Source organism: Herpailurus yagouaroundi, unplaced genomic scaffold (genome assembly GCF_014898765.1).
Source record: "Herpailurus yagouaroundi ecotype Mexico unplaced genomic scaffold, PumYag 141, whole genome shotgun sequence".
Lineage (NCBI taxonomy): Eukaryota > Metazoa > Chordata > Mammalia > Carnivora > Felidae > Herpailurus > Herpailurus yagouaroundi.
Window position 1 is genome coordinate 72,955,342 of NW_024412396.1, and position 11,182 is coordinate 72,966,523.

An 11,182-nucleotide genomic window follows, 5' to 3' on the forward strand; every position below is an offset into this window, starting at 1 on the left:
TTGCGCTAATCGTGGTTTTTTTTCAGTGTGACGCATCTGGCAGGGGATGGGGGGGGGGGGGTGGGCAGAAATCGGGGAAGCGTGCGGGACACCTTTCCATTCCTCTGTTCAGTTGCAGAGCATTCCTGAGTCTCAGCACAACCTCATGTCCCGCCCCTGCCTCCTCCCTGGCAGCCCTTCCCCCTCCTGCCCCTCGCCACTCCCCACCGCTCCCCACTCCAGTCCCCTCTCCCCGAATCCATGCGGTGGCTTCGTTCTGTGCGCATTTATCGAGCCCCTGGCATGTGCCAGGCGCTGCAAGGGGGCTGGGGTTTCAGCTGTGAAGGGGGTGGACCCCTACCCACCACGGAGGGACATCTGCAAAAGCCGTCGGATCCCATGAGCTGCCACGAGGGATGTTGCTCAAACCCACATCTGACCAGGGCCCCTTCCCCTGTTTTAACACCTTCAGCGGCTCCCCATCGCCCTCCGGACAAGGCTAGACCCTGTGGTTGGGAGAATACTGGCCCCCAAAGTTGGTCTGTCTTCTGGAACCCGTGGACACGTTCTCTCCCCGGCAGAAGGGATTTTGCAGAGGTGATTAAGTTAGGGAGATGTTCGTGGATTATCTGCGTGGGTCCAGGGTCATCATGAGGGGCCTTTAAATGTAGAAAGGGTCGTGAAGCTTCTAGAAGCTAGAAAAGGCAAGGAAACAGATTCTCCCCTGAAGCTTCCATCTGTGTGGACTTCTGACCTCCAGAGCTGATAAATTTGTGTTGTTTCAAGCCACTACCCTTGTGGTAATTTGCTGTGATGGCAGCAATAGGAAATCAATACTACCCCGGCCCCTTCCCCGAGTCCCCCAAGGCCTGCCTGCCTTCCAGGCTTGAAGGAGCCTCTCCCCTCCCCCAATGCCCTGAGCCCCCTCCTCCTGTGGCCTTCACTCCTGCTGTCCCTTCTGCCTGACCTGCTTCTTCCAGGATGTGGCCAGCGACCCTTCCCCCACCTAGATCTCCTCCCAGTGTCCCTCAACGGAGCCTTTTAGATCTCCAGGATTCTCTAAGCAAATGAGGAATTTGTTGGAAGGTAAAGGAGTAGTCCGTGGCCTCCAGACCTTGAAAAGGACAGGCCTGGCGTTTCCAAAAGCGCTGAGCCTCAAGAATGAAAGCACAGCCCCTGGAGGGCCCCTCCCGGTGGGCTTGGTAGTGACCGTCCCCTGCTCTTTGGTTCTACCACTCAAGACCCAAGTTCTGGCTACACAGCCAGCCAGGGTCAAGATGAGGGGAGACACCTTAACTGGCGGTTCTGCCCCGATCTGAGGCCCCAGAAAAGGGGATTTCAGAAATGTACAATCAACAGGTGTCCCCTGCCCCTCCTGGGCCACCCCCCCCCAGGGCTGTCACCCCCACCAGGGTACATTTCACCCTGGCAGCCCCATCGTCCCTAATCCCGCCATGCGTCCCCTAAGGACAGATAGCGGAGTGCTGACCCCCGCTTGCGACCCCTCCTTGGGTGGTCTGCCCTGCACCTTCCTGAGCAGGTGGCATCCTGAGCGGATGCGGGCGCTGGAGAGAAGGCGTGCCAGGAATCCTGCCTGCAGCCGCCGGGAGCCCAGAGGCTGAGGGCCCTAGGGATGGGGACACAGCCCTGCAGGGCAATCAGAGGAGCCTAGAAGGAGATAAAACGCGGTCTGTCCGCGCACGGAGCATCACTCGCCCGCGAGCGTGAAGGGGGCTGACCCCCGCTGCGACATGCATGCACCCTGAGGTCCGTGAGTGACGTAAGCCAGTCCCGGAAGGACAAACACTGTATGATCCCACTTGCCCCAGGTACGTAGGGTCTTCAGATTCATAGACGCAGAGAGTGGAAGGTGAGTGGGGGGCAGGGGCTGGGGGAGGGGGTGAGGCTTAGGGTTTCGCGGGGACAGAGTTTTCAGGTGGGGGGAGATGAAGACCGTTCTGGAGATGGATGGTGGTGATGGGTGCAGGACGGTGTGAATTTACTGAAAAATGGTGAAGTTGGGGGCGCCTGGGGGGCTCAGTCGGTTAAGCGCCCGACTCTTGGCTTCGGCTCAGGTGGTGATCTTGTGGTTTGTGAGTTCGAGCCCCACGTCAGGCTCCGCGCTGACAGTGCGGAGCCTGCTTGAGATTCTCTCTCTCCTCTCTCTTCCCCTCCCCTGCTTGCTCTCTCTCTCAAAATAAATAAACATTAAAAAAAAAAATTTAATGGTGAAGAGGGTAACTTTCATGTTATATATATCTTACCAGAATTAAAAACGTTTAAAAGGGGGGGACTGCGAACTGCACCATCTACCCCAGCCGGTTTTGTGCAGCCACGAAACCCTCTGTGTCATGTCCAAAGGACACCTTGTTCCTAAAGCTGGGAGAGCAGGGCTGCCCAGCTTGAGGTGAGGAGTGAGACCCCACAACCACTTTCGCAGCACCCCCTCCCTCAGCACCACCCCTGGGGGGACCCCCAGAGCTCAGCACCCCCCTCCCGGGCTGGGGGAGGGCGGGGCTTGGAGTCCAGGGCTCCACAGGTGGGGGCAGGGCCCGCCAGAGCTGCCGGGACCCCTTATTCCCACCTGGAGGTCCCTGAGGGACGAGGTATGGCCTGTGGGTTGCAGGGCAGCCCGGCGTGGGCAGAGGGCTCCCGGGAGGGCGGGCCTCCTCCGAAGGTCAAGTCAGGACTGCTTCCTACGGGGCAGATGGGGCTAAAGGGGCACATGGGCTACAGTTCTGCAGACGTTTCCAAAGATTCCGAGATTGTTAATTCAAGTGCAGGAAAAGTCCTGGGGGAAATGGTGGTCCCTGTTGGAAGTTGAGCGTATTTGGGGAGGGGGCAGGGGCTCATTAAACCCACCAGGTCCCCCTGCCCCAAGGAAAGGCAGGGCCATGCAGGGGGAGGAGAGAGGAGGAAGGGAAGGCCCCTAGCATAGGAAGGGGGGGGCAGACAAGAAGAAGCTTCAGCACCCTCAAAATAAGGCCCTTGAAGTGCATCATCTCATCTGAGCTTTGTGGAGGTGGACTGTCACCCACATGTCACAGAAGAGGCATCTGAGCCACCGACCCCTTACGGAGCTTGCCCAGGGAGCCACAACTCCAGCGTGGCAGCTCAAGTCCATGGGCACGCCCTTCCGTGACCTCAGAGCACCGCATGCTCCAAGAAACACAGTCCCCAGGCTATGGCTCACTGACCTCTGGCTAGTAATCACTTAGTCATTCTGCAAACCGTTAACCGACCGCTCTCTCTCTGGATCGGTACTAATTAGGATACGTTTTGGCTGCTTTAACAAATGCCACGCCCGCCCCCAAACACTGGGTTAAACAAGATAGCAGGGTTTTTCCCTCACTCATGACACAGTCTGAGCATCAGCAGTGCCGGCTGATGTGCTGGTGACCCAGGTTCTTTCTACCTTGTCGCTCTGTGGTCCCGCTTCTATCCCATAGTTAGTGTGGCTGCTGCGGCTCCTGCCATCGTGGCTGACATCCAGCGGTAGGTACAGGGAGAAGGAGGAAGGAGAAGCCACCTCTCTTTTCTCTTGAGACAGGACCCAGCAGCTCCACAGGTCACATCTCACATGTCATTGGCAAGGATCTGGCCAATAGCTACATGCAGCTGCAGGGGGGCTGAGAACTTCAACGGGCAGCTGTATGCCCAGCTCGGATTCAGGGTTTCTTTTACTTCCGGAAGGAAGGAGAATGGATGTTGGGGGGCAACTCGCAATCTCGGCCACTAGAACACAATCTCTCCTCCCTCCCGGGACCATGGTGAACCAAGGTCATGAGTAAAAGGCAACAGGAGACTGCAGGGGGAGGGGACAGGAGATCTGAGGAGGAATCTGAGGAGGCTGCCTGGGGGAGGCAACATCTAGGCCAAGCCTTGGAAAACAATTCAGGTTTGGGAGGGAGAGGAGTTCCAGGAGAAGGCAGTGAACTAGCGGACGGAGCACGGGTGGAGAAACAGCGGTTCAGTGTGACCACCGCGAACTTGGAGGCGGAAGTCCTGGGTTCGAGTCCGGAGGCTGAGTCAGCGTAGCGAGGTGCCCAGTCTCCCTGAGCCTCGGTTGGCTCCCCATTGAAAGGCTGATGGCCTCCTTCACACCTTCTCATGGGCCCGTGCGGAGGCAGGTGCTGGGAAGTGCCTGGCGCTCGGTGGAGTCAGGATGCTTCCATGGTGGGGTGTCAGGTCGGTGTGGGCAGGGGCAGGCGATAGAGCTGCAAAGGGAAGCAGGGGACCACCCCCCCCCCACCCCGCCCCGGAAGCCAGGCCAGGTGGTTTGATGTTGTTCAGAAGCTGTGGGCAGTTACACGGCAGGGCGGTATCCTGAACAGAGAGCAGCTCTGCAAACATGAGTCTGGAAGATGGAGACGAGGAAGTAAGGTCAGAGGCGCAGGGGCCCAGGAGGAGGCGGCCCCAAGGTCCCCAGAGAGACTCCGTGGCGAGGAGCAGCCGAAGCCCGCAAGCCGCGAGATCTGGGCAGGCATCTGGGAAGACCACCCGGAGGAGGCAGCCCCAAGGTTATGCCAGCCAAACACAGCAGCAAGCAGGGCTTGCCCCAGAGGACCAGCAAGGGAAGGAGGGATGAGCTGAAACCAGGTGATGCCCAGGGCAGACAGAGCCTCCCTCCGCCTGGAGATGCCCCCACCCCAAGCACCCAGGGCGCCCCCGGAGTGGACCATCACATTCCTGCCGACCCCCCAGCACACTCCAAGGTGGAGCCCAGGGAAGGCTGATCCCTAAGGCCACATGGCAAGGACTTGGGCTCCACAGTCAGACCCAAAGTACCCAGCACTGTGGGTCCTTCTGGGGCTTTGAGATGTCCTTCGGAAATATATCATCATCCTGGACTCGGGAAGGCTTTTCATCCTGAAAAAGGATAAGACCAAGAACTGCTTTACCCATTTTCTATCCTCGAGGCCCCCGTTATGAAGCAGGAAGAGTTACCCCATTGAACAGAGAGACAAACTGAGGCCAGAGAGGTGAAGTCGTGTCCCCAGGTCACACTGCCCAGGGGGTGATCGGCAGGATTTGCATCCAGGTCTGTGACTGGCCCTGTTTCCCACGATCCTCCTCCTCCTCCCCCCCCCCAGACCTCTCTCCCCTCCCCCGCCCCCTCCCCCGCTGCTTCCCTGGCTCTCTCTCACGGAAGAGAATATGCTCTGAGTCTCTGTTTCCCTGGGAGAAATCCATTTTCAGAATCTGGAGGTGTTGAAATGTGTTCTTTTTTCCTCTCCAAAGAGCCCTTCTTGAGGACAGAGGTGCCCCGAGAATCCCTCTGAGGCCACCACCAGCCAAGCTAGAGCCTGGGGCTGCCCATCGAGGAGGGCACGGCCCCCACAGTGGGCCCCAGACAGGGTCTCCGGGAGGTGACCTCATCCATCCTGGCACAGTGGACAGCTGGGCTGCTCCAGGAGCTCAGGACATGCCTGTGACCTCCAGCCCCAACCTCAGAGGACACTCCTCTGCCCTCTAGCCCGCCTGCTTACAGGGGCACTCGTGCCTCCCCAGAGCAAGGCAGTCGGTGTCCCCACCCGCCCGGCAGAGGTGCCCGGGGCAATTCCATGCTGCCTCCACCAGACTGTCCCTCTCTCGGTGACAACTGGCCCCAGGATGGTCACAGAATTCTCACGCTGGAAAGGGCACAGGCATTGCTGTGAGCATCTGATGACCCACAGAGCCAGCCCCGGGGGAGCATAGTTGTGGGCACAGGGGGTCACTTGCAGAGTGGAGAAGGGAGGGAGAGGGCAGGTGTGAAGGGGGTGAGGGGGAGGAGGGGAGAGAGGGGGAGGGCGGGGGTGGGGAAGGGAAGAACACAGGTGGGGTGGACCTGGCTTCCCCACACGTGCACACCTTTCTCCTTCGGGCTTTTGTCCCAGCACACTCCCATGGCACCTGCCCCAATACCCCCCAGCCTGCCCCTTCCAAAATCTGCCCTGGCCCCAGGTCTGGCCTCTCCCTCTCCATCCTGGTCACTGCCCACTCCCCAGGTGCCACTGACCACAGCTTCCTAGGGCCGGACTGGACTCACCTAGGCTTCCAGTCCCCCCACCCATACCGGGATCTGCTAGGAGGCCCCACCTGCCGACTGGCCACGCCCTGTGGGGACCCATGGCAGGCCTGGGGGCTTGGGGAACAGTTCCTAGAGCTCCTAGAGCCTACGTCCCAGAATCAGGGACTCGTCGACTCCTGGGCTTAAGCCTGGAAGGGTCCAGCAAGGTCAAGCTACCCATGGCCCACCCCCAGGCCCCCATAGCACCGCGGGAGCTGTTCTGGGTCTCAGTCATACACCTTGAGGACAGGAAGCAGGCTCCACTAGGGATACCCCAGGACATCAGCTGAGGACGCTCACGGACTGGCCCCATGGGAGCCTCCCACAGGGCAGACAGGTCGTGATTCTATCCGTCCCCCTCCACCCCTCAGCCCGGAGGCTTAACCATAAGAGGCTCCGGTTCCAGATAAACCACCCCCGCCCCCCAGGAAATAACCCCCTGGGCAGGGAAGGGGGGCAAGATGATGGGCCCTGGCCCAGAAGGACTCCCACCCCTGCCTGTCCCCTCTTCCCAAGGACTTGCCCAGCAGGCCAGCTAACAGGTGAACGGCAAGGTCATCAGAGTCACAGAAGGAGATCACACACCCAACTCCTGCACCCCTGCACCCACCACCCCCACTAAAGGGAGCCCGTAGAAGCTTCCGGAAAGAGGCAAATTGTTAGTGGCAGGGACTAAGCCTGCCTCCCAGACTCTTCCATCTCTGTCTGACACCAAGTCCTGAACCGGAAGTCCCTTTACAACTCACCAAGTGCATCCCCATCACACAGGTGAGGACAAAGGCCCGGAAGGGCAGGAATGCTCCCCTAAGGACTTGTCAAGTGCATCAGTTAGCCCCAATGCCATCTGGACCACAGGAGATGGACCTCCCTCCCCGTCCCTGGAGCTGACTGTCCTCCAGCTTTGGGCTGTGGGAGGGGAGGGGAGGGGAGGGGCGAAGGGGAACACCAGACACTACCTACCCGAACGCGTCACCCCTCAAGATCGGGCTTCTGAGTCCGACGGGCCTGGCTCCGGTCCAGCAAGGGCACGGCCACCAGGAGGGTGGGGGCAGGGATGCAACCACCGCCAGAAGCCCGGGTTCCCGTCCTGCTCCATCCCCGTGGCACAGAGTTCTTCATACCTCCCTGTGCCCCATCCGCCGCCGGGTAGCTCTGCGGGGCCCTCAGCCCCACGAGGTGCTCACCCACGGCCTCCCCGAGCCAATGGGATGTGAGCAGACACACAGCGGTCAGTGACTTCACACGGGTTCGTGCACGGGGGCTTCTCTCTTTCCGTGCCCCTGCCTTCCCCATGAGCCCAGGCCTGGGCAAGCCTGCCAGAGGACGAGCAGAGCCACCGCTGTCCCAGCTGGGGCCATGCTCGGGTGGCCGACGCCAGGGAGCCCGGCAAGGTCAGCAGGGTGCCAAACCCGGTCCGGCTGAGTCCCGCAGCACGTGAGACACGAGCAGGTATCCCCGCCGTGTGGTTGTTACCCAGCATTACTCTGGCACCAGACGGACCGCAGTCCCTAACGCACCGGGTAAGATCACCTGCTCGGAGACGGCCGGCAGGCCCCCTCGAGGAACGGAGGTTCAGAGAGGCCGAGGGCTCGTTCGAGGTCACACTGGGGGCGGCTTCGGATCCCGAAGCTCTCCTGGGGCCCGCCCCCCCCCCCCCCCCCCGTGTGCTGGCCTGGCAGACAGGCGAGCCCGTCCCAGCCTGCCCTCCAGGAGCCCACGGTCAGTGAGGGAGACACGGGTAACCAGAGAACGCGGACCGATTCAGGCATTTTGGAAAGTAAGGAGGAGAGGACAGGTGCCCCGAGCCCTGAGGGATGAGGCCAAGCTCTGCAGCGGGAGAATGAGGACGCGTGAGGGCCTTCTCGGTGGTGGCCACGCGGTCACCGCCATCAGCCCCCACTCGTGGCCCGGGACGGCCTGACCCCGGCGGTGCAGGTGAATTTCACCCTTGCTAGAATGGGACCACCGGCCACCACCTTCTGCCCGATCAGACGCCAGCAGAGGAAAAGCAGTCACACACAGCTGCTGCCTCCCCAGCCCCTCCGGGCCACCTGAGAGCAAAGCGAACCCACCTGAGGGTGCGGCTGGTGCGCCGGGGACACAAGCTGTCCGGCCCGGGGGGGGCGGGGCCCTGGCGGCCTCGCTGAGACACAGCTGGGCCTGGAGGCGGGGCTTCTCCTGGACTTTTTTTCACCCTTCAGAGCCAGTAAATTCCTCCTTAGCTCAAGTTCCTTTGGATGGAGCTTCTGCCATGTGCACTCCTAAAGGGCCCTATCAAAACACAATTGCTGGGGACAGGGAGGTGTCCAGGGGCCAAAAGACTTCACAGAGATGGGCTTCTAGGAGGAGGAAGCCCCAACTTCCTGACCTGGCGGTGTCCGGGCAGCGTTCCAGCAGGACCTTTCCTGGGGGCTTCCCCCAGCAGTGGGGGGGAAGGAGCTGGGGGGAGGAGTGAAACAAGCTGGCAGGCACCAGGACGCAGGCTCCCGAAGCGCCCAAGCACAGTTGGAACACGAGTGCACGGCGCCTCGCGTGAGCTGGGGCTCAGGGCCGTCAGTCGCTGTCATCTCCACAGCATTCGCAAGCACTAGGCTCTATCCCAGGGGCTGTGTACACACGACCAAACCTTTTCTCACAATAACTCCTCGAGTCAGGGCTGAAAGTTCTGCCCATTTTACAGATAACCCAGGTGGAGGCACAGAGACTTCAGGTAACTTGCCCGAGATCACACAGCCTGGCTGTGGCAGAGGGAGTATGCAGACAGAGCCACCGCCACAGAGCCTTTCCTGCCCTTTTGCGTCCGCCACCTGCTCCAGAAGGTCCTACGGAAGACGAGGAACCTTCCACGCACACACGTGGAGAGAGGCCCAGAGCGCTCCCTCCCTGAGCAAGCCTACCCCTCCCGGGGCCCCAGCCAGGCTGGGGGGCTCCTGGAGGACAGACAGCGTGCCTGGCCCACTCTGTGTGCCCAGGACTGCCGTGGGAGCCCAGCGTGGAGCAGGGCTTCAGGGTGGGGGTCCCAAAAGAGCAAAGGGCTCAGGCGGACCCCCTCAGCTCAAAACAGCCTGGGGCTGAGGTGAAGCATCACCAGCAGGCACACCCTCCATGGCCTCACCAGGGCCCCTCTCTTCTCTGAGCTCTCCCTGCCAGCAGACGTGCGCGCGCGCGCGCGCGCACACACACACACACACACACACACACGTGCATACACCTGGCGTGGCCCTGCATACACAACACGTCCACGACCTCAGCTCAGAAAACTGAGGCCCAGAGAAGCAAAGGGACTTGGGGCATCTCTCTGCTGGCTGTTTGCACCCCACGTTTTTCAAGGGAGGGTGAGAAACAGATGTAGCAGATCGACTCGAAGGCGGCCCCGCAGCCGGCCTCAGGGTTCAGAGAGGGTCTGTCCCTCACACACAAGTGGCCCAGCACCCCAGAACCCCTCCAGCCCCAGGAAGGCCCCAGGCCACCACACAGGGTCTCTGGCAGGTGCCGGCTCACCGTCCAGAGGGGCCTGGCCGGGCACCAAGAGCTGTGTCTGCACTCGGGGCAGGAACACCAGCGCCCAGGCTCTGAGGGGAGGGGTGGGCCAGAATGTGGGGGCCGGAGCCGTGGCGGGGGCAGGGCAGGCAAAGGAAAGGCCGGGCAGGAGTGAGTCACAGGGCCACAAGGCCACAGTGCCTTCTGTCCTCCAGTGGGGGTGCCACCAGCCCCGAAACAGCACGTAAGTCCTATAAAACATCCTAGAACCTTCTGGAGTGGTGGAGGGACAACATAGGGAAAGCACTGGAGAGTAGCCACCCAATCTCCTTGCAATGTCGACGAGGCCCGAGGGAGAGAAGGGGCAGGCCCAGGTCACACGGCAGGCGGCCAGGAGCCCCAGGCCTCTAACCCTGGAATGCCGCCCAAACCCCTGCGGCGTCCAGGCCCTGGGACCCTCACAAGCTCTCGTGGCCCAGCTCGCAGCCTGCCCCACCACCATCTCCCCCGTTTCTGCCTGGAACTGCATGGAAGGTGTCAGCTGGGGCCCGTCGTGGGAGGCGGTAGGGAGACCTGATGTCTTGAGGACCCTCTAAGACCAGACCAGTGAGACCTCAGCCACCGCCCCCCCCCCCTGCAGGGTGTCCAGTCCAGCCCAGCCAAGCTGGAGTCCAGGGAGGCGGAAGGAAGTTTGGAAAGAAGTCATTCTCGAAGCAAGTGAGCACACTGACGGGAGGGCCCGGGTGCCCGTGGGAGGACCTGCTTCTCCCAGGAAGGGAAACAGATTGGCCAGGGGATGGCAGGACTCACCTGACACCAAACCCAAAGGGGACTTCCCAGGGGCTGCCTGCTCTTGGCACGGGCCCTGGGGGACCTCACTGGGCCCTAACTGCCTCCACCCTTCACCTCGATCGTGGCTACCAGCAGGCAAGAGAGCGGAATGAAATACCTCGGAATTCTCCCGCAACGAGTTTCCAGTAACTCCACGCCACGCTCATTCACTCGCTTCACAAAGGTTTATTGGGCTTGTCCCGGGTGCCGGGATCAGGTCGCTGCCAGGGATCCCGACTGGGCCACCAGGGGAGAAGCAAGGCCTGAGCAGCAGCAGCCACGGAAAACCGTGGTGAGACACACGCCTACCGAGGCCGCGCGAAGGAGGAAGGATGAGGGCTGCCAGAAGAGGACTTGAGTGGAGGCTCAGAGGCGGGACAGCACCCAGGAATTTCCGGAGTACCAAGAGGCCAACGGAAGGGGAGACCGAGGGTCAGTGGCCAAGGACGGCTGTGACCCAGGGCTCAGCCAGGACACTCAAAGTTCTCCCCCACTTTTGGCCAGGCGTGCAGGCTGGTTCGTCTCCCCCAGAAGCCCTAGGAGGCCTGAAGGGTGGCCCAACCCGTCCCCATGGGAAGTCTCCGCAGCAACATCCCTGGTCACCGGGAGTTGCTCACCGGGCCCACCATACACCCACCAAGCCCTGCACAGGACGCTGCGGGGGAAGGGTCAAAGCCTGGGCAAACCCCCCAAGGCCTCCCTTGCACAGGGAGACAGCCCCACGAGAATGGCCTGGGAAGCCAGGAGGCCACCCAACCTTCCGTTGGCTGAGCCAGGCCCCCAATGCCTGTCCCCTCCCCCCCACCAGCCCCTTTCAAGTTGCTCCTGGACACCAGATGG

General features: G+C 61.4%; 1 long non-coding RNA gene across 1 annotated transcript; it reads left to right on the forward strand.

The window, feature by feature from the left end:
- Positions 1 to 1,957: 1,957 nt before the first annotated feature.
- On the forward strand, positions 1,958 to 10,765 carry LOC121032297 (uncharacterized). Its single transcript, XR_005791204.1, has 3 exons — positions 1,958 to 1,970; positions 5,763 to 5,777; positions 10,667 to 10,765. It is a non-coding gene; the product is annotated as an uncharacterized LOC121032297 (long non-coding RNA).
- Positions 10,766 to 11,182: the final 417 nt, after the last annotated feature.